Genomic DNA, 19,897 nt, shown 5'->3' with positions numbered 1-19,897 from the left:
TCGAAACAAGTTAAAATTTTACAATATATGAAAAATATCGGTTGGTAGGACATGTTTTGAGGCATCGAGGGATCACAAATTTAGCATTGGAGGGCACCGTGGAGGGTAAAAATCGTAGAGGGAGACCAAGAGATGAATACAGTAAGCAGATTCAGAAGGATGTAGGTTGCAGTAGGTACTGGGAGATGAAGAAGCTTGCACAGGATAGAGTAGCATGGAGAGCTGCATCAAACCAGTCTCAGGACTGAAGACCACAACAACAACAACATGAAAAATTTCACAATTAAATTACAGGCTTCTAAGGGTTACAATGGGGACATAACTGACAAAGTTTTCACAAGGAACCAATGTCGGGAAATGTACCGTTTGGATGTAAAATAAGTTTGAAGATCGGGTGACTTTCAAATCACACGCAGCGGAGACAATAAGCTCCGACCCTGTGTTCCACAAGAGTCCACGGCATGGCTAATGTTTCGGGGTATTGGTTACTACGCAATAGAGGTTGCTTCAGTACATTGTATAACACTTAAGGAGTTTTTTTACCAATTATGTCAGTGAACAACGAAGAACAGGCGGTGGATTGCAAGAGATCGACCCGGTTTTCCTCTAGCTACTATGGCCGTAACGAGGTGAAAAAGCAAACTCCGATTGGTCGTTCAGTAACAGTTTTGGATGTCTCTTCTGAGGGCTTTTTTTTTTTTTTAATTCTTGTATTTCAAATTCTAAACGTGTGTATCCTATCGGTTGTGACAGCAGTATTTCGACATTGATGGAATGTTTGTCGTCAGATCTAAACCTTGCTACGCAAAGGAGGAGATTGTTTTCAGTCTCGTGCAAATATATCTCACATTTTGTCCTGCATAGGGCAGGGCAAACAAGACAGGTCACCCCGGATATATCCAGTATGAGTAATTATGCTGAAGTGCGACTTTTGTTGAGTTTTAGCAGACATGAGAAGTATAGCTGCATTTTAAAAAAGTCGATGTAATAATTCGGCAGCTACACTCCTGGAAATTGAAATAAGAACACCGTGAATTCATTGTCCCAGGAAGGGGAAACTTTATTGACACATTCCTGGGGTCAGATACATCACATGATCACACTGACAGAACCACAGGCACATAGACACATGCAACAGAGCATGCACAATGTCGGCACTAGTACAGTGTATATCCACCTTTCGCAGCAATGCAGGCTGCTATTCTCCCATGGAGACGATCGTAGAGATGCTGGATGTAGTCCTGTGGAACGGCTTGCCATGCCATTTCCACCTGGCGCCTCAGTTGGACCAGCGTTCGTGCTGGACGTGCAGACCGCGTGAGACGACGCTTCATCCAGTCCCAAACATGCTCAATGGGGGACAGATCCGGAGATCTTGCTGGCCAGGGTAGTTGACTTACACCTTCTAGAGCACGTTGGGTGGCACGGGATACATGCGGACGTGCATTGTCCTGTTGGAACAGCAAGTTCCCTTGCCAGTCTAGGAATGGTAGAACGATGGGTTCGATGACGGTTTGGATGTACCGTGCACTATTCAGTGTCCCCTCGACGATCACCAGTGGTGTACGGCCAGTGTAGGACATTGCTCCCCACACCATGATGCCGGGTGTTGGCCCTGTGTGCCTCGGTCGTATGCAGTTCTGATTGTGGCGCTCACCTGCACGGCGCCAAACACGCATACGACCATCATTGGCACCAAGGCAGAAGCGACTCTCATCGCTGAAGACGACACGTCTCCATTCGTCCCTCCATTCACGCTCGTCGCGACACCACTGGAGGCGGGATGCACGATGTTGGGGCGTGAGCGGAAGACGGCCTAACGGTGTGCGGGACCGTAGCCCAGTTTCATGCAGACGGTTGCGAATGGTCCTCGCCGATACCCCAGGAGCAACAGTGTCCCTAATTTGCTGGGAATTGGCGGTGCGGCCCCCCACGGCACTGCGTAGGATCCTACGGTCTTGGCGTGCATCTGTGCGTCGCTGCGGTCCGGTCCCAGGTCAACGGGCACGTGCACCTTCCGCAGACCACTGGCGACAACATCGATGTACTGTGGAGACCTCACGCCCCACGTGTTGAGCAATTCGGCGGTACGTCCACCCGGCCTCCCGCATGCCCACTATACGCCCTCGCTCAAAGTCCGTCAACTGCACATACGGTTCACGTCCACGCTGTCGCGGCATGCTACCAGTGTTAAAGACTGCGATGGAGCTCCGTATGCCACGGCAAACTGGCTGACACTGACGGCGGCGGTGCACAAATGCTGCGCAGCTAGCGCCATTCGACGGCCAACACCGCGGTTCCTGGTGTGTCCGCTGTGCCGTGCGTGTGATCATTGCTTGTACAGCCCTCTCGCAGTGTCCGGAGCAAGTATGGTGGGTCTGACACACCGGTGTCAATGTGTTCTTTTTTCCATTTCCAGGAGTGTATAAAGTTTGGTTGCGTCCGTCATAATGTTTGCCTCAGAGTGGGCTACTGCCTTAGCGAAAACCGTACTAGGATAAATTTCTACGATATATTTATTAATTCTGCATGTGCATCGGGTATCCCGTCTTATTTGTCATCCTGAGTAATATGATCCACTACTCTCTAGGAAAGTGAAAAGCTGGCCAGGGTGGCCGAGCGGTTCTAGGCGCTACAGTCTGGAACCGCGCGACCGCTTCGGTCGCAGGTTCGAATCCTGCCTCGTGCATGGATGTGTGTGATGTCCTTAGGTTAGTTAGGTTTAAGTAGTTCTGAGTTCTAGGGGACAGGTAACCTCAGAAGTTAAGTTCCATAGTGCTCAGAGCCATTTGAACCATTTTTTTGAAAGTGAAAAATATACTCTGGTTTTACACACAGGGAACTGTGTGTCTTTATTGCCTACGGTCTCCGTTGTATACTAACACACTAATTTCATTTCTGTTTGAAGATGTTACCTTTCATACTGACAATTTACCAGTGTAAAGCAGCACACAGAGTTTCTTGGTTGGCACTTGGGAAGCTACTGGGCGATAAAATAGTGCCGTTGTTTGCTTACTTCCTTTTTCCCTCCAAAGTATGCTGTCAACTGGGGAGGGTTGGCCGCGCGGAGTGGCCGCGTGGTCTTAGGCGCCATGTGACGGATTGTGCGGCCACTCCCGCCGGAGGTTCGAGTCCTCCCTCAGGCATGGGTGTGTGTGTTGTTCTTAGCATAAGTTAGTTTAAGTAGTGTGGAAGTTTAGGGACAGATGACCTCAGCAGTTTGGTCTCTTAGGAATTCACATACACATTTTGGGGAGGGCTGGTAGCCACTGTTTAGAGACACAGTCTTGATAGTACATAATTCGGAACTGTTGAGACGCCAGCACCATTGTTTCTCTGTCTTCCAACACTGAATACACTGCATTTCGTTTAACAAGGGCAGACGTACCGTGATAAGAGTTATGACGTATGAGACTAGGACGGTCAACGTTATCAGACCCACACGCGAAGGAACGCTTATCACAAATGCTGGTCGTTCTCGTGTTTTATTGTCCTCTTTTCTACGCACATCGCAGTGGTTAACTGAATAGGCTTCACCTTCGTCTCGAGCAATCAGTGCTTCTCCCATTCTATTTTATTCACGCGGCATATCTTTTCTTTCTTTTCTTGTTTTCTACTTTAAGAAAGAACCGTTGTATATTATGGTCTTTTTACTGTACAGACATCGTTTTCCACGATTTCTTAGTTTATTTCTTTCTTTAAGAACAGTAAAATATAAAGATGATTTTACCCTGCTGACATGCTCCAAATCCAGATATGACTAAAAATAGAAAGTCCTATAAATAAAGAAGGTACGATACCTACAAGTGATCCGTGATTGGGTATATAGGGAAATGCAGCGGTGGCGATTCGAATATCATAATATCATATCACAATTACTACCTTTTTTTTTTTTTTTTTTACTTTGCACGTATCTTGACAGATTCTAAGCTGGCCTGCAGACACTGTTATTTTAGTTACATGTCAACAATGAAGCGAAACGCTGCTAATCAGGAATCTGCGCTCGTAATTGTGTCAACTGGATGCGTAATTTGATTTAGGTTTCGTGGTTATCTTGAAAATACTTAGTACCATGTTTTGTTTTCTTTCTTGGTCTACCATTGCGCGTATATGCCGTTATAACAGACGCCCAGTTGTTTAAAAATGAAACAGGTAAACATAAAGAAAAGGTATGAATGGCGTTAAACTAAAATTTTTTTCTAACGGGACTATAGGAAATAAGACAAAACCAGTAATTAACTCGTGTACCAAAAATTCTTTTCTATAAATACTTTAACTTCTGGCTGATTGATGGCACACATTGCTTTCTTCACTTAAGCGTAGATCTTGGAGCTATCTGACAAGTGGACCGCTCTTACTCCGCATCACCGATTTCATCCAGATTCGTGGTGTACGCAAGACTTTGCCAAAAATGAAAGTGGCAGCAGTGGAACCTCCAGATGGCCAAGCGTTTAGGACACACGTCAATCTTCGTTTTGGTTTTTGAATTAGGTCGGTGTTCTCTGGTAGATGTTCATCCTAGCTTTCTTTCCACTATCGGCGATGTAGGATCGACCCAGAGTGGCTTGTGTGACTTGCGTATAAGTGGTGGATTCTAGAAAATGTTACTAATTCTTCTTAAAAATTTGTATCATTCCACCTTTTCATCTGAGAACCAGAGGGGCAATATTGGATAGTACAGGCATCCACTGAATGGATGATATTTATGGCGTAATTCAGACGGACATCTATCTTAATTATAGGTACACTATTCTTCCATGCATGGGACAATATTCAGGATCTGATACACGAGTGGAATTCCACCACAGCGTAGTATATCTGCATTTGTCCCGTAGCTATTCCTGGCTATTTTGTGTAGTACTTTTACTCTTGAGTCAAGCTACTTTGACAAGATCGCGCAGCTCTCCTTAAATAACATAGTCTAATCGACACCAATATATTTAGGAACATGGTTATGGCCAATTTCGGCCCAGTCAAATAACACGTGTAACTTCCTTTCTGTTTTCCACTTAGGTTTAGCTGGAGTCTTCATTTGCAGAAGCACTTGTTCAATATTGAGGTCATTTGGGAGCGTTGTTCCACAATATTTGATAGTTTTGTTTTTTTGTATTAATGCCAGGCCATCTGCGAATATGAGTTTCTGGGAACTAGTAGCTAGAATGTCGTGAACATAGAAGTTAAACAGACAGGGAGCCAGGGTTCTCCAACTGCTTGGTTTTCCATTCAGGACAACTGGAAACCTTCGATTAGAGAGCATGTTGTTGAGTAAACTTGCTAACTTCCGACTTGGAATTACGTAGCAAATTGGAGCATCAACGTTTCTCTCGATACTGTACCGTAAGCTGCCGTCAGATCGACGAAAGCTGCAGATGACTTGAGGCACCTCCGAAACTTAGGTCCAAACAGTGTTGTGTGCGATTACTTGGATCGCAGCAGCTCCGATATTTTCTAAAGCCATTCTGCTCGGCTGTGAATATTTTGCCACTGACCTTTTATCTGCGGTTGAGAATTATGTCTCCAGTAGTAAAGAAGCTACAAAATCTGAAAAGGGGAATCCAAAGGCTCAATCTAGTTGTGGTGGGCGTCAGTGAAGAGAAATGAAAGAAGCTTAGGATTTCTGATCAGACAAATATAGAGCATACCAACAGTAGCAGAAAATGTTATATCGGAAGTAGGATTCGTTATGAACAGGAAGATAGGGCAGACAGTGATTTAGTGCGAACAGTTATGTGACAAGACTTGTCCTCATGAGAACTGACAGCAAACTAGCGCCAACAACAATGCTTCTCATATACAGGGTGATTATAATTAAAGTTAAACTTTCAAACCGCTGTAGAAATAACACCACTGGTCATAATGACGTCAAATTGCAACGGAATGTTATCGGAGAAGGGGGAAAACGTATGGCAGAAGAAAAATAAATAGTTACAAAATGTAGCACTAGATGGCGCTGTAAGCATCATAATTTAAAAGTGGTCGTCTACAAATGACAAATAAATCATACAACGATGCCTAGGTGTACGTTTGATGTTAACCAAACTATACTACTCATTGCATATGGGTATACAGGTGTGATACTGTTAGTCACGTAAGCCCATCCGCTACGGCAAGGTCATATCACATCAGATGGGAAAAATCGGTTTTTAATTGTCTTGAGGCCAAAAACCGCATAAAATGCATGAATCTAAATCAAATCGGATTTGGCGCAAAACATGTTCAGTATGCTGTCCACCGTTTTCTGCAACAAATTCAAATCGAGAAACAGCATTTTCCACAACTGATCGAAGTGTTTCCGGGGTCACGTTCAGAATGTGTTGCGTAATGCGTGCATTCAATGCAGCTAAGTTTGCAATCGGAACACTGAACGTAACATCTTTAAGATAGCCCCGAAGCCAGAAGTCACATGGATTGATATCAGATGATTGGGACGGACAGGCTGTAGGGAAATGGCGGCATTTCCTTAATGGCGCTTCAGCAGCTGCTTAATTGGATTTGCAACGTGCGTAGGTGCGCCGTCTTGCATTAAAATGATCCCATCCACACATCCGCGTTGTTGGAGAGCTGGAATGACGTGGTTGGGCAAAAGACACTCATAGTGCTTACCAGTGACGGTACGGGTAACAGGACAGAAGCGCCTGCCTCTTCGAAAAAATATGGCCCTATGGTAAATGGTGCAGTAAACCCGCACCACACAGTGACCTTTTCAGGATGGAGGGTAGTGGTTGATTTGCGTCAGGATATCCCTCGGCCCATTTTCGACAATTCTATGAATTGACATACACCGTCAGATGGAAGTGTGCTTTGTCTGTCCACAAAATCTTCCACGGCCAATCATAGTCCACTTCAATGCGAGCAAGGAATTATTAAGCAAAGATCTCTATTTCTGGCAGGTCAACAGAAAGCAGCTCGTGTACATGGGTAATTTTTAATGGATAGCAAAGAAGGGTGTTTCGTAGGATTTTACGCACCGTGCTCACGGGTATGTCCAGTGTTCGGGCAATTCTCCGTGCACTACACGTTTGCACACCACCACTCGTCTCCTCCTGCACTGCTGTGGCCGCTGTTCCCACTGACGTCGAATCACTTCGTTTCATTCCTCTACCAGGTTGCACGCCAAAAGAACCCGTCTTTCCGAATTTCCGAATCATTTTCTCCAGATTCACAGCAATCATCGGACCAACGCCTTTTTTCAAACCCTTCAGTGTCCGGAACTCCTGCAGAGCGACGTGTGCACAGTCATCATTCTTTCAGTACTGCTTAACAAGCAGAGCGCAAACCTGCATTGAGACAGTCATGGCTAACGTCGCAAACGCGAAAGGAAGAAAAGCCATGTATCCGGCGTGTTTATACCAACTTCAATGGGTCGTGCGCATGACAAGTGTTTTCATTTCGTATTCAGACACATACAGCGTCATCTGTTGATCAATTTGCACACTATTTTTTTTCCTCTGCCATATATTTCCCCCCTTCTCCGATAATGTTCCATTGCAGTTTGACGTCATTCTGACCAGTGGTGTTATTTCTACAGCGTTTTGAAAGTTTAATTGTAATCACCCTGTACATGTCGACGCCACAAGAAGAAGATGCAGAAATAGAGGAAGTATCTGAGGATATTAAATGGTTAATTTTGTATATAGAGGGCCATGATAATCTAACAATCATAGGGAACACAATGGACAGACTTATGCGAGAATATGCGCTTCGTAACATGCCCCTCCATATCCGCATCCAGTGACGCCTGTGGGCTAAGGATGACACGGCAGCCGGTCGGTGCGGTAGGGCCTTCCAAGGCCTGTTCGGACGGAATTTAGTTTTTTTTAAATAGAAGTAAGACTAATTGAGTTGTGCAATAAATTTCAGTTAATAACAGCGAAAACAGTGCTGATAAATCATAAGTGCAGGAGGTATACTTGGAAAAATCCAAGAGACAGGGAAGAGCCTAGCTGGGTTACTTCATGCTCAGACAGAGATTACCAAGTCATATATTGGGCTGTAAAAGCATATGCAGGACCAAATACAGATACAGATAACAATTTAGTAATGGTAAAGAGTAGACTAAACCTTCAGAAAATCGCCTAGAAGAGTCAATGTGATTAGCTGTGGGAACTGAATTAATGAGGAATGATGAGATACGTTTGAAACTGTCTAAAGCGGTAGTTATTTCGAAAATGAGAACCAAAATGGGGACTTCCGTTCAAGAGGAAGAGATATCTCACAAAACAGCAATCACAGAAGCTAAGACAGGTATAAGGAAGGCACCTGTAAATAAACCTTGGGAAACAGGAAGAATATTTCAGTTAATCGACGAACGAAGGAAGCAGAAAAAGTCAGGAAAAGAGAGCTGTATAGAAACAGATGTCACTTATAAATGAAATGACCTCCTCAGTGCACAGTCAGTATGGATTCCGAAAATCGATCATGCGAAAGCCAACTCGCTCTTTTCTCATGTGACGTACTGAAAGGCAGGCAGGTAGATGCAGTATTTCTTGATTTCGGAAAAACATTTGACTCAGTGCCACAGCTACGCTTATTGTCAAAAGTACGATCATATGAGGTATCAAGTAAAATTTGTAACTAATTAAGGACTTTTTTGTAGAGAGGACGCAGCATATCTTGGATGGAAAATCATCGTCAGATGTGGAAGTAACTTCAGATGTGCCCCAGGGACCCTTGCTGTTCATGTTTTATACTAATGCCGTTGTAGACCATATTAATAGTAACACCAGACTTTTTGCAGATGAAGCAGTTATCTATAATGAAGTACTCTCTGAAAGAAGCTGCATAAATATTCAGTCAGATCTTGGTAAGATTTCAAAGTGGTGCAAAGATTGGCAACTTGCTTTACATGTTCAAAAGTGTATAATTGTGCACTCCACAATGAGTCACTGTTGGAAACGGCCAACTCAAACAAATGCCTGGATGTGTGAAATGGAATGATCAAGTAGGCTCAGTAGTAGGTAAAGCAGGTAGTAGACTTCAGTTTATTGGTAGAATACTGGGTAAGTGCGATCAGTCTACAAAGGAAATTGCTTACAAATCACTTGTGCGACCGGTTATAGAATGTTGCTCAGTTGTGTGGGACCCGTACCAAATGGGACTAACAGGGAATGCTGAACGTATACAGGGAAGGGCGGCACGGATGGTCACATGTTTGTTTGGTCTGTGGGAGTGTCGGAGATACTGAAGGAGTTGAATCGGAAGACTCTTGAAGATAGACGTAAACTATCCCGAGGACATCTGGTCGCAGAACCGGCTTTAAATGACGAGTCTGGGAATATACTACAATCCCCTACGTATCGCTCACATTGAGATCATGAGGACAAGATTAGAGTAGTTATTGTGTGCACAGAGGCATTCAAACAATCATTCTTCCCGCGCTCCATACGTGAATGGATCGGGGATAAGCCCTAACAACTGGTGCAATGGGACGTAACCTTTGCCGTTCACCTCACGGTGGTTCGCAGAGTATAAATGTAGACGTAGATGTAAATAAAATTAGAATGTTGGGAATCAACTGTCCCTTCCATCTCGATACGTTTACAAAGGTAAAACTTTACCCAAACGGGCCGCAGGATTTCCTGCTTACAGTTGATATAACATAGAATTTTACATTTGCTAATACAACAGACATACATACAGACATCGCATTTGTATAAAAAAAATTAAAAACACTGTATTTGAACTTCTATTAAAATCTCGATTCATAGATAGGAGCACTACGTCAATTACAGCCGGCCTTTGTGACCGAGCGGCTCTAGGCGCTTAAGTCTGGAACCGCGCGACCACTGCGGTCGCAGGTTCGAATCCTGCCTCGGGCATGGATGTGTGTGATGTCCTTACGTTAGTTAGGTTGAAGTAGTTGTAAGTTCTATGGGACTGATGACCTCAGATGTTAAGTCCCATAGTGCTCAGAGCCATTTGAACCATTTTGCAGTGAAGGAGAAATACATCAGGGCTACAAAAAAGAAACACATACATATTTATTTGTTTCATTGACTGAAGTAAGTAAAATACGCTAGAAACTAGCGTTAATGGCTGAGGCTTGGGTTGTTTTGAGTGAAGAGACCAAACAGCGAGGTCATCGCTCCAATCCAGAAACCTTCGTGTTACGAGTATAGCAGCACCTTTAACTGATCTCGTAATAGCTATACTTGTAACACGAAGGTTACTGGATTGGACCAGTTTTGGCCTCAGGATGACGCAGTGTAACGTCGAAACTGGTTGCCTAGAAATAAACCTATATAACGGCGATTGGTATTGTTTTTACTGAACACTGAACAGCCGTAGTCCCATACTCCAACAGAAGATGGAGTTACATTCATTACAGTATTGAGAAGTATGAGTCGACGTATAGAATGTAATGCAACAAGCAGAAGGTGACGAGTGAGGCCGTAAGTATGTAGAAAACCTCCTCCATGCATCACTAGCACAATCCACCGTTACGGCGTGAAATGAGTCAGTCTGCAGCGTTTTTTTTTTTTTTTTTTTTTTTTTTTTGTTCAAATTTAGCTTTGCTGTCTGTCAAACGTTTGAAAGATAAGCGATCAAAGATTTCGACAGTTGCGTTACGGGTGAACGGGCGGGACAGAGAGGAAACAACGGAGATAAGTGCCTAGAATCCCTTCGACTACGAATCTTTGTTCTCAATACATCCACGTCTACATTTATACTCTGCAAACCACTATGACAGATGGTACTTCCCATTGTACCAGTTATTAGGGGTTCTTCGCGTTATATTCAGGTATGGAGTGCGGGAACAATGTTTAAACGTCTCTGTGTCCACTGTATCCCAAAGGGATGTTACTCTCCCTAAGGGGGCGGTACGTAAGTTTGTAGTGTACTTTTAGATTCATCATTTAAAGCTGGTTTTTAAAACTTTGAAAGCAGGCTTTCTTGAGGTGCTTTGCGACTGTCTTCAGGTGTCTGCCAGTTCAATTTTCTTCAGCATCACCACGACACTGTCCCACGGGACAAACGAATCTGTGACCATTCGTGCTGCCCCTCTCTGAATACATTCTATATCACTTTGATAGTCTTGTCTAGTAGGGGTCCCACACACTTGAGCAATATTCTAAGATTGGTCGCACGAGTGTTTTGTGAGCAGTCTCCTTTTGCAACCAGATTCTACTTCCCTAAATGAAAATAACTAAAACTAAATTGTGCCACCTGCTTCACAAACGACTGATCCTGTATAATCGTTGCATTTCATATCCCCACAAACTGTTACACCAAGATATGTGCATGGGTTGGCCGATTGCAGTTGTGACTCGTTGATATTGTAGTCATGTATTAATTTGAAGTAAGGATCCCTGTACCGGAAACGAACGAATCGAAAGTGATAAACGAAAACCGTTCTGATACCTCTGACAGTTGAATACATGTACCAGTTCTTGTGTTGTGAAGAGTGTAGAGTTGGTAACTTTCAGTGGTGGTAGTGCGGGCAAAAACGAGGAAAAACGTCCAATAAACGTGGGCTCTAAAATGCATACCTGAGGAGCTATGACCATTCGTTCATCTTGACTAACGTGAAACACATCTCCTCTATTGAGCAAGTGCTCATAGCTGTTAAGTTACGCACTTTAAAGCCCACGTTTATTCGACATTTTTTCTTGTTTTTGTCCACACTACCACCGCTGAAAGTTACCGACCCTACACTCTTCGCAACACAAGAACCCAGGGGGGCGCAGAACGCTATGCGCAGAAAGCAACGTGTTTTCTCAGTTGTGCGCATGACGTCACGGTGGAAGCAGCTGTGCCAAACAGTACACAGTTCGAATTGTGTGTGATTGTTTTTCTTGTTTTGTGTTTGAAGGAGTATTTTGATTGAGTTCTTTCTTCTGAGGTACTCAGTCAACAGCGGAAACATTCGGAATTCGGGAGTGTTAACGGTTTTTGCTGTAATTAATATTTGATTCGGAACTGAAATAGTTAGCGATAGTGGACAGCGGGATCAACATTGTGTTCGCCAGCTCTATAGTTTATGGTTCTTCCTGTGAAATTCTTATTGGAGAATCTACAAGTGAGTGAGAAAATTAATTTTTACAATGCCAGGCTGTGCTGTTACGGGCTGTTTTTCTTACAACCGGAGCACAAAGGGAATTGACGTAATGTATCACAGTTTCCCGCGTAATGAAACATTACAAAAACTATGGTTGTCGAAATGTTGTAGGAAAGACAGTGTAAATGTTGCGCATGCACAAATATGTTCTCGCCATTTCGCAGAAACAGATTACTTAAGGGATTTACAGTGTGAATTGCTTAATTTGCCCCGAAAAAGAATGCTCAAGCCAGATGCAGTTCCTTCGTGCAATTTGCCGTGCAGTAGTGCGACTGTCAATGTGTCACCCGCAACAGAAGACAGAACCAAACGGTATAAGAAACGAGAACTACCTAAGAGATCTCTGGAAACTCTGGAAAAGCTGTCACCAAATAAGAAACATCGTAATAAGAGCACATGTACCGATGACAGTTTTTTTTTTTCAGACACAGATAAAGTTACTTTGATGAATACTATAGCGGCTTTAGAAAGAAGGAATGCTGTCCTTACAAACAAGTGTGTGCAACTTCGAGCTCTTAAGTAAATTCATTTCAATGCGATTAAATGAATAGTTTCTGATTTATTTGAGCCGAGGTTTCGAATTTCAAGTGTGTGTCAGTGTGGTTGTGATCTGATATTTTACCGATGTGTGAGGCATAAGCTGCGAAAGAATATAACTCATCAGTTTTAACTGTAATATTTTACCAGCAGATAAGCAGTTTAGACATCTCAATTCTGGTATAAACAAAATCTCCCGCCAAAAACTTGACGTAAACGCGCATGCCGTGTCGTCTGCTTGTGAGCGCTTGCTTCCACGCTGACGTCACTAGGCCAGCCGATGGCAGAGCAGAGCGCTTACTGCCCAACCTTATTATTTAGTAACCTTGCAAGAACCGGTACATGTATTCAACTGTCAGAGGTATCAGAACGGTTTTCTTTTATGACTTTCGACTCGTTCGTTTCCGCTGCAGGGATCCTTACTTCAAATTAATAAATTTATCGTTCTCCATCATCCTAGAAAGTCTGTAACATCATCACGGAATCACCCCGTGTATTCGTACATTTGCAGACGCCCGCGCCTATAACTTTGACGCTCTGTAGTCTCGTCGGGTGACGTTTCCAGACACGGGTTCCTGTTCAAAGCCCTAGAAGTCAGTGCCGCGAATTTCCGACCACCCTGTATACTGATATTTAAGTACTGGCGCCATAAGGAGGTGCGAATAAGGTGGATTATTTCGACAGTACAATCTCTCGCTACGATTACCACTGTAACAGTCTAAACTGATTGATATATTAATTCTCCTTTGAACAGAATGATACTTCTTCCTTGGAAAAAAATGTGCACCGTCCACTCCACGGTAAAGAATGCGGAAAATACAACCATAAATAACGTACCTTTCCAGAAGATATGTCGTAAAAATTTTTACAGAAATATATATTGTTGTTTGACATACACGCAATACATCCACCCAGAGTCACTGGCGGGAAGAGACAGATAGCTGAAGAGTGAAAAATTTGATATTTGCTTAAGGAAACCTTAGAATACAGATATATGTTCGTCTTTCTTTTCGTACATAGATCTATTTGGCGCGGGCACGTTTATATAGCATCTTTGCCCCGCAAAGTATTCCGATACTTAAATGACATATAATTTATGGCTAAACCAAAATAAGATATGTCACAGGTGCCACGTCTTTCGTTATGTCAAGTGCACAGTTTCCATTTCTGAACATTTAAAGCAAGTTTCCCATCTGTGACCGCTCTGAAATCTTGTCAAGGTCTAGCTGAATATTTGTGCAGCTTTTTTCAGACAGTACGTAATTATAGAGAGATATGAGCAGGTGTTTAAATTTAAAGAACAATTCGACTGACACGTATCGACAACACCGTTTCAGGCTCTATGTTCATCCAATACGCATACAGATAACGTGGTGGGAGACGCCGAAACTCTTGGTACGGTTAAAGCGCGGCAGGAGCTGGCGTGCCGCGACAGATAGGAAGCAGTTCCCGTGCGATGCGCGCGCACCCTGCCGGCGAGGCCAGCTGCGCTTTGTAACGGCTCGCGCTGCTCCTGACACCGCAGCGCGGGAGTGCACCGCCTGTAGGAGCGACGCCCAAACGCCTTACAAGTGACGTCTTTTTTCCCTCACAACACCCGAAACAGACGATAGCGATACAAAAAGTATTCACTGCTGTCTGAATGTATGATATTCAGTCATGACACAGAAGAAAGTCTCTCGCATAGAACTGAGAAGCGCACAATAAATTACAAGGCGAACAGATGTACGGAAAAAGGAACCCGCCAGTAACGGCTGAACATATGAAGCAACATTCGTAAAAAAGCGAACCAAGCGCCAGTTCAGGATACTGTTAGCACTGCCATTTCAAACAATTTCGTAAGGTCTACCACGAATCCCTTGCCATCAATTATACTACCATTCTCTACACACGTTATTACTTAGAGCAATGGAAAAACCTACTTTTCCCATAAGCTGATAAAGCAAACCCATCAGCCGTAAGTCCAGTTTCAGAAAACTCATTGAAATCATCCACACTCAATGAATCTCCTTAGAGTCTGGCAATACAGCTATCGATTTGCAACTTCATTGTAGCATCCAAAGTAACTATTCCATACATTACCTACTCTTTTACTTTAAACGCCTTATTTCCCACATACCAAACAAACAAAAATCCGCCGATGTACTTGGTTTTCCTTGATGTCCAAAAATCCCAAGAAAACCCAGTCACTATCCTTGGCCACATCACCCAGCGATTCCGTTGTCACAACTTCCACCTCTTGATTTATGATGCAGATTTCCTCCCCAAGATTCTACACAACAACCAGAACTACTAACAGGTCGCAGCTAGAATCTGCATTCTTGTACAATTATCCTCACCTATAGATCCCGCATACATTCCAACTTAACCTGTACAAACTCTGTTAGGTCTCGCCATTTCTAAATTTTTCAAATCCGTTGGAATCCTAATCTCACCTTCAGCATCCACCTGCCTTCTGCAGTAACTCATCTGTTTCTCCACACTTTCCATTTCTTTTGTAGCCTACTGGAATCCAGTATATCTATGGAAAGATCCTGTTCACAGCAATCATCAACCTACAACGCAGGTTTTCACGGTCGGTGTCTGCTTGCAGGCAATGTTTCTGAGACTTAACGACCCGACACTTGCACGGTTATGTAAACAGTTCGGACTGCTGAATTTCTACGCGTTCGAAAAACATTGACTGCGGTCTTTATTGCCTCTAATTACTGTACCAGTGACATAAGCAGTGTCACAGAATCAAACATGCCGAAGTGACACATCGGTAAAACAAATGTTGGGTATGGTCTTTCTGCCATACATTCCCAGAGTAATGGACAGAATTGGGCGTATATCTTGTAAACACGGCGTAAAGAATATTTATAAACCGACAAAGAAGATCAAAGAGTGTTTCAAGTCGACGAAGGAGAAAATGGACCCACTTGCAACGTCGGGAATACAACCCATACCATTTATACGTGGAAAAGCCTGTCTTGGAACGACTGGACGATCAATCATCACCAGGATCACCGACCATAAATGGTACTGCAGATTATGAGAGACCGACCACATAGTAAAATTCGCCGACACGGAAGTTCCTGCTGTAAAGAAAAACTATCACATCCGCTTGTTCAGGAGAGATATACACTCCTGGAAATTGAAATAAGAACTCCGTGAATTCATTGTCCCAGGAAGGGGAAACTTTATTGACACATTCCTGGGGTCAGATACATCACATGATCACACTGACAGAACCATAGGCACATAGACACAGGCAACAGAGCATGCACAATGTCGGCACTAGTACAGTGTATATCTACCTTTCGCAGCAATGCAGGCTGCTATTCTCCCATGGAGACGATCGTAGAGATGCTGGATGTAGTCCTGTGGAACGGCTTGCCATGCCATTTCCACCTGGCGCCTCAGTTGGACCAGCGTTCGTGCTGGACGTGCAGACCGCGTGAGACGACGCTTCATCCAGTCCCAAACATGCTCAATGGGGGACAGATCCGGAGATCTTGCTGGCCAGGGTAGTTGACTTACACCTTCTAGAGCACGTTGGGTGGCACGGGATACATGCGGACGTGCATTGTCCTGTTGGAACAGCAAGTTCCCTTGCCGGTCTAGGAATGGTAGAACGATGGGTTCGATGACGGTTTGGATGTACCGTGCACTATTCAGTGTCCCCTCGACGATCACCAGTGGTGTACGGCCAGTGTAGGAGATCGCTCCCCACACCATGATGCCGGGTGTTGGCCCTGTGTGCCTCGGTCGTATGCAGTCCTGATTGTGGCGCTCACCTGCACGGCGCCAAACACGCATACGACCATCATTGGCACCAAGGCAGAAGCGACTCTCATCGCTGAAGACGACACGTCTCCATTCGTCCCTCCATTCACGCCTGTCGCGACACCACTGGAGGCGGGCTGCACGATGTTGGGGCGTGAGCGGAAGACGGCCTAACGGTGTGCGGGACCGTAGCCCAGCTTCATGGAGACGGTTGCGAATGGTCCTCGCCGATTCGCCGATACCCCAGGAGCAACAGTGTCCCTAATTTGCTGGGAAGTGGCGGTGCGGTCCCCTACGGCACTGCGTAGGATCCTACGGTCTTGGCGTGCATGCGTGCGTCGCTGCGGTCCGGTCCCAGGTCGGCGGGCACGTGCACCTTCCGCCGACCACTGGCGACAACATCGATGTACTGTGGAGACCTCACGCCCCACGTGTTGAGCAATTCGGCGGTGCGTCCACCCGGCCTCCCGCATGCCCACTATACGCCCTCGCTCAAAGTCCGTCAACTGCACATACGGTTCACGTCCACGCTGTCGCGGCATGCTACCAGTGTTGAAGACTGCGATGGAGCTCCATATGCCACGGCAAACTGGCTGACACTGACGGCGGCGGTGCACAAATGCTGCGCAGCTAGCGCCATTCGACGGCCAACACCGCGGTTCCTGGTGTGTCCGCTGTGCCGTGCGTGTGATCATTGCTTGTACAGCCCTCTCGCAGTGTCCGGAGCAAGTATGGTGGGTCTAACACACCGGTGTCAGTGTGTTCTTTTTTCCATTTCCAGGAGTGTAGAAAAACATAAACATGACAGTAGCTTCATCAAGAAAGAACAAAACCTCAATGGGAGCGGATCCTAGATTCCCGTGCTACAGCGAACAATCATTTCGGGTAGCAAGGGGAGAACCAGAGCAGTAATGAACTGGGTAAAGCTGTCAGACGTTAGCCGCGAGGTGGACTACAGTCCATCACCAACAGTAGAACGTGAAGCTTTGACAATGCCAGCGGCTAGTGTTGGCGAAACGTCAGAAAAATCGTCAAACCTCGGCCGGAGAACTCGAGACAGAAGCAAACAGGCAGTTTGTCAACAAGTGGCCACAAAAGCCTTAACAGTTTTGAATCAACAGTGTACTCACTGATCACCAATCCTTTAGAACCAGTACCAGCCAGTACCCCCTTTTCTCAAGTACATTTACAATGTTCATCAATGTGGTCAAATTATCACACAGAAACTATGTAAAAATACACACCAAAAAATGTTTTGCATCACCTCGGTTCCGAGAGTTAAGGAAGCTGTGTAGAAAATTGGAACAGAGATCAATATAAACATCATTTCCGCCCTTATTATTGCTCATGAAAACCACACATTGCATGTTGTACCACCATACAACGAGACCTTCAGAGGTGGTGCTCCAGATTGCTGTACATACCGGTACCACCAATACCCAGTAGCACATCCTCTTGCATTGATACATGCCTGTATTCGTCGCGGCATACTATCCACAAGTTCATCAAGGCACTGTTGGTGCAGATTGTCCCATTCCTCAACGGCGATTCGGCGTAGATCCCTCAGAGTGGTTGGTGGGTCACGTCGTCCATAAACAGCCCTTTTCAATCTATCACAAGCATGTTCAGTAGGGTTCATGTCTGGAGAAGATGCTGGCCACTCTAGTCGAGTGATGTCTTTATCTTGACGGAAGTCATTCACAAAATGTGCCCGATTGGCGCGAATTGTCATCCATGGAGACGAATGCCTCTCCAATATGCTGCCGATATGATTGCACTATTGGTCGGAGGATGGTATTCACGTATCGTACAGCCGTTATGGAGCCTTCCATGACCACCAGCGGTGTACGTTGGCCCCACATAATGCCACTCCAAAACAGCATGGAACCTCCACCTTGCTGCACTCGCTGGACAGTGTGTCTAAGGCGTTCAGCCTGACCGTGTTGCCTCCAAACACGTCTCCGACGATTAACTGGTTGAAGGCATATGCGACACTCATCGGTGACGAGAACGTGATGCCAATCCTGAGCGGTCCATTCGGCTTGTTGTTGGGCCCATCTGTACCGCGGTGCATTGTGTCGTGGTTGCAAAGACGGACCTCGCCATGGACATCGGGAGTGAAGTTGCGCATCATGCTGCCTGCAGCGCACAGTTTGAGTCGTAACACGACGTTCTGTGGTTGCACGAAAAGCATTGTTCAACATGGTGGCGTTGCTGTCAAGGTTCCTCCTAGTCATAATCCGTAGGCAGCGATCATCCAGTGCATTAGTAGCGCTTGGGCGGCCTGAGCGAGGCATGTCATCGACAGTTCCTCTCTCTCTGTATCTGCTCCATATGCAAACAACGTCGCCTTGGTTCACTCCGGGACGCCTGGACACTTCCATTGTTGAGAGCCCTTCCTGGGACAAAGTAACAATGCGGACGCGATCGAACAGCGGTATTGGTCGTCTAGGCATGGTTAACTCCAGACAAAATGAGCCGTATACCTCCTTCCTAGTGGGACGACTAGAACTGATCGGCTGTCGGACCCCCTCCGTCTAATAGGCGCTGCTCATGCATGGTTGCTTACATCTTTGGGTGGGTTTAGTGACATCTATGAACAGTCAAAGGGACTGTGTCAGTGATACAATATCCACAGTCAATGTCTATCTTCAGGAGTTCAGGGAACGGGGGTGATGCAAAAAATTTTGATGTTATTGTGAGTAATTATCTCCATTACCTAATACTGTAAATATCAATGCATTAATCTTTATTCCAACTGGTAACTGGGTGTTAACATAAAAATATGAATATGATTAGAGTATCATAAAATGGAGTTCTGATGTAGTACACAAGATTAGATTCGTCATACTTGCGATAAATTTCGTACTTACATAGCCATTTTGCTACTGATATTACTCGATTATGGACAGTTGCATTTACACCAAAAATACTATAATTTGGAATGTACAATATAATTAGTTTGCTTTGTATTTGTCAATCTTATCTGACCGGAAGCTGTGGAACTGACCGCCTCTTTGGCCTTCATTGATATCAATAGCTCAAAGAATGTTTTGCTCAACCTACATATTTGCAGTCCTGTGTGGATATAGTTTTACAAGAAGTAGGGAATGAAAGAACGAACCATATTAAGCGTGAACTATTCTTTTACTGTGATATAGCAAAAAAAAAAAAAAAAAAAAAAAATCCTCTCTGTAACTTGATTGGTTACTGCTTGGTGTGCTATCTGTAAACTGATCAAAACGTTACTGACCAAGCCTGTCTCACTCTTTAACAGAAACCTTCCTGAGGTCATCCAGTAAGTGAGGAGTGTAGCAGTGGGTTATTACACTTTTCAGTGTAGACAGTAGCGATCTGTTTATGTTAATATCATGAGGGTTTGACATCTGTACCACACCATCCCCCCATGGTCAAGGTCAAGGTCAAGCTCACCCTCTGACTTTCTCCCTTCTCCTCTCCCTCTCCCAATCCAACATGGCACATCTACACCATTTGTCCTAAGTTAAAATAGCGCAACCAAAGATGGTAACTCTA

This window comes from Schistocerca americana, chromosome 1, assembly GCF_021461395.2.
Source record: "Schistocerca americana isolate TAMUIC-IGC-003095 chromosome 1, iqSchAmer2.1, whole genome shotgun sequence".
NCBI classification, from domain to species: Eukaryota; Metazoa; Arthropoda; class Insecta; order Orthoptera; family Acrididae; genus Schistocerca; species Schistocerca americana.
The sequence above is the reverse complement of the archived record's forward strand: the minus strand, read 5'-3'. Positions refer to the sequence as shown.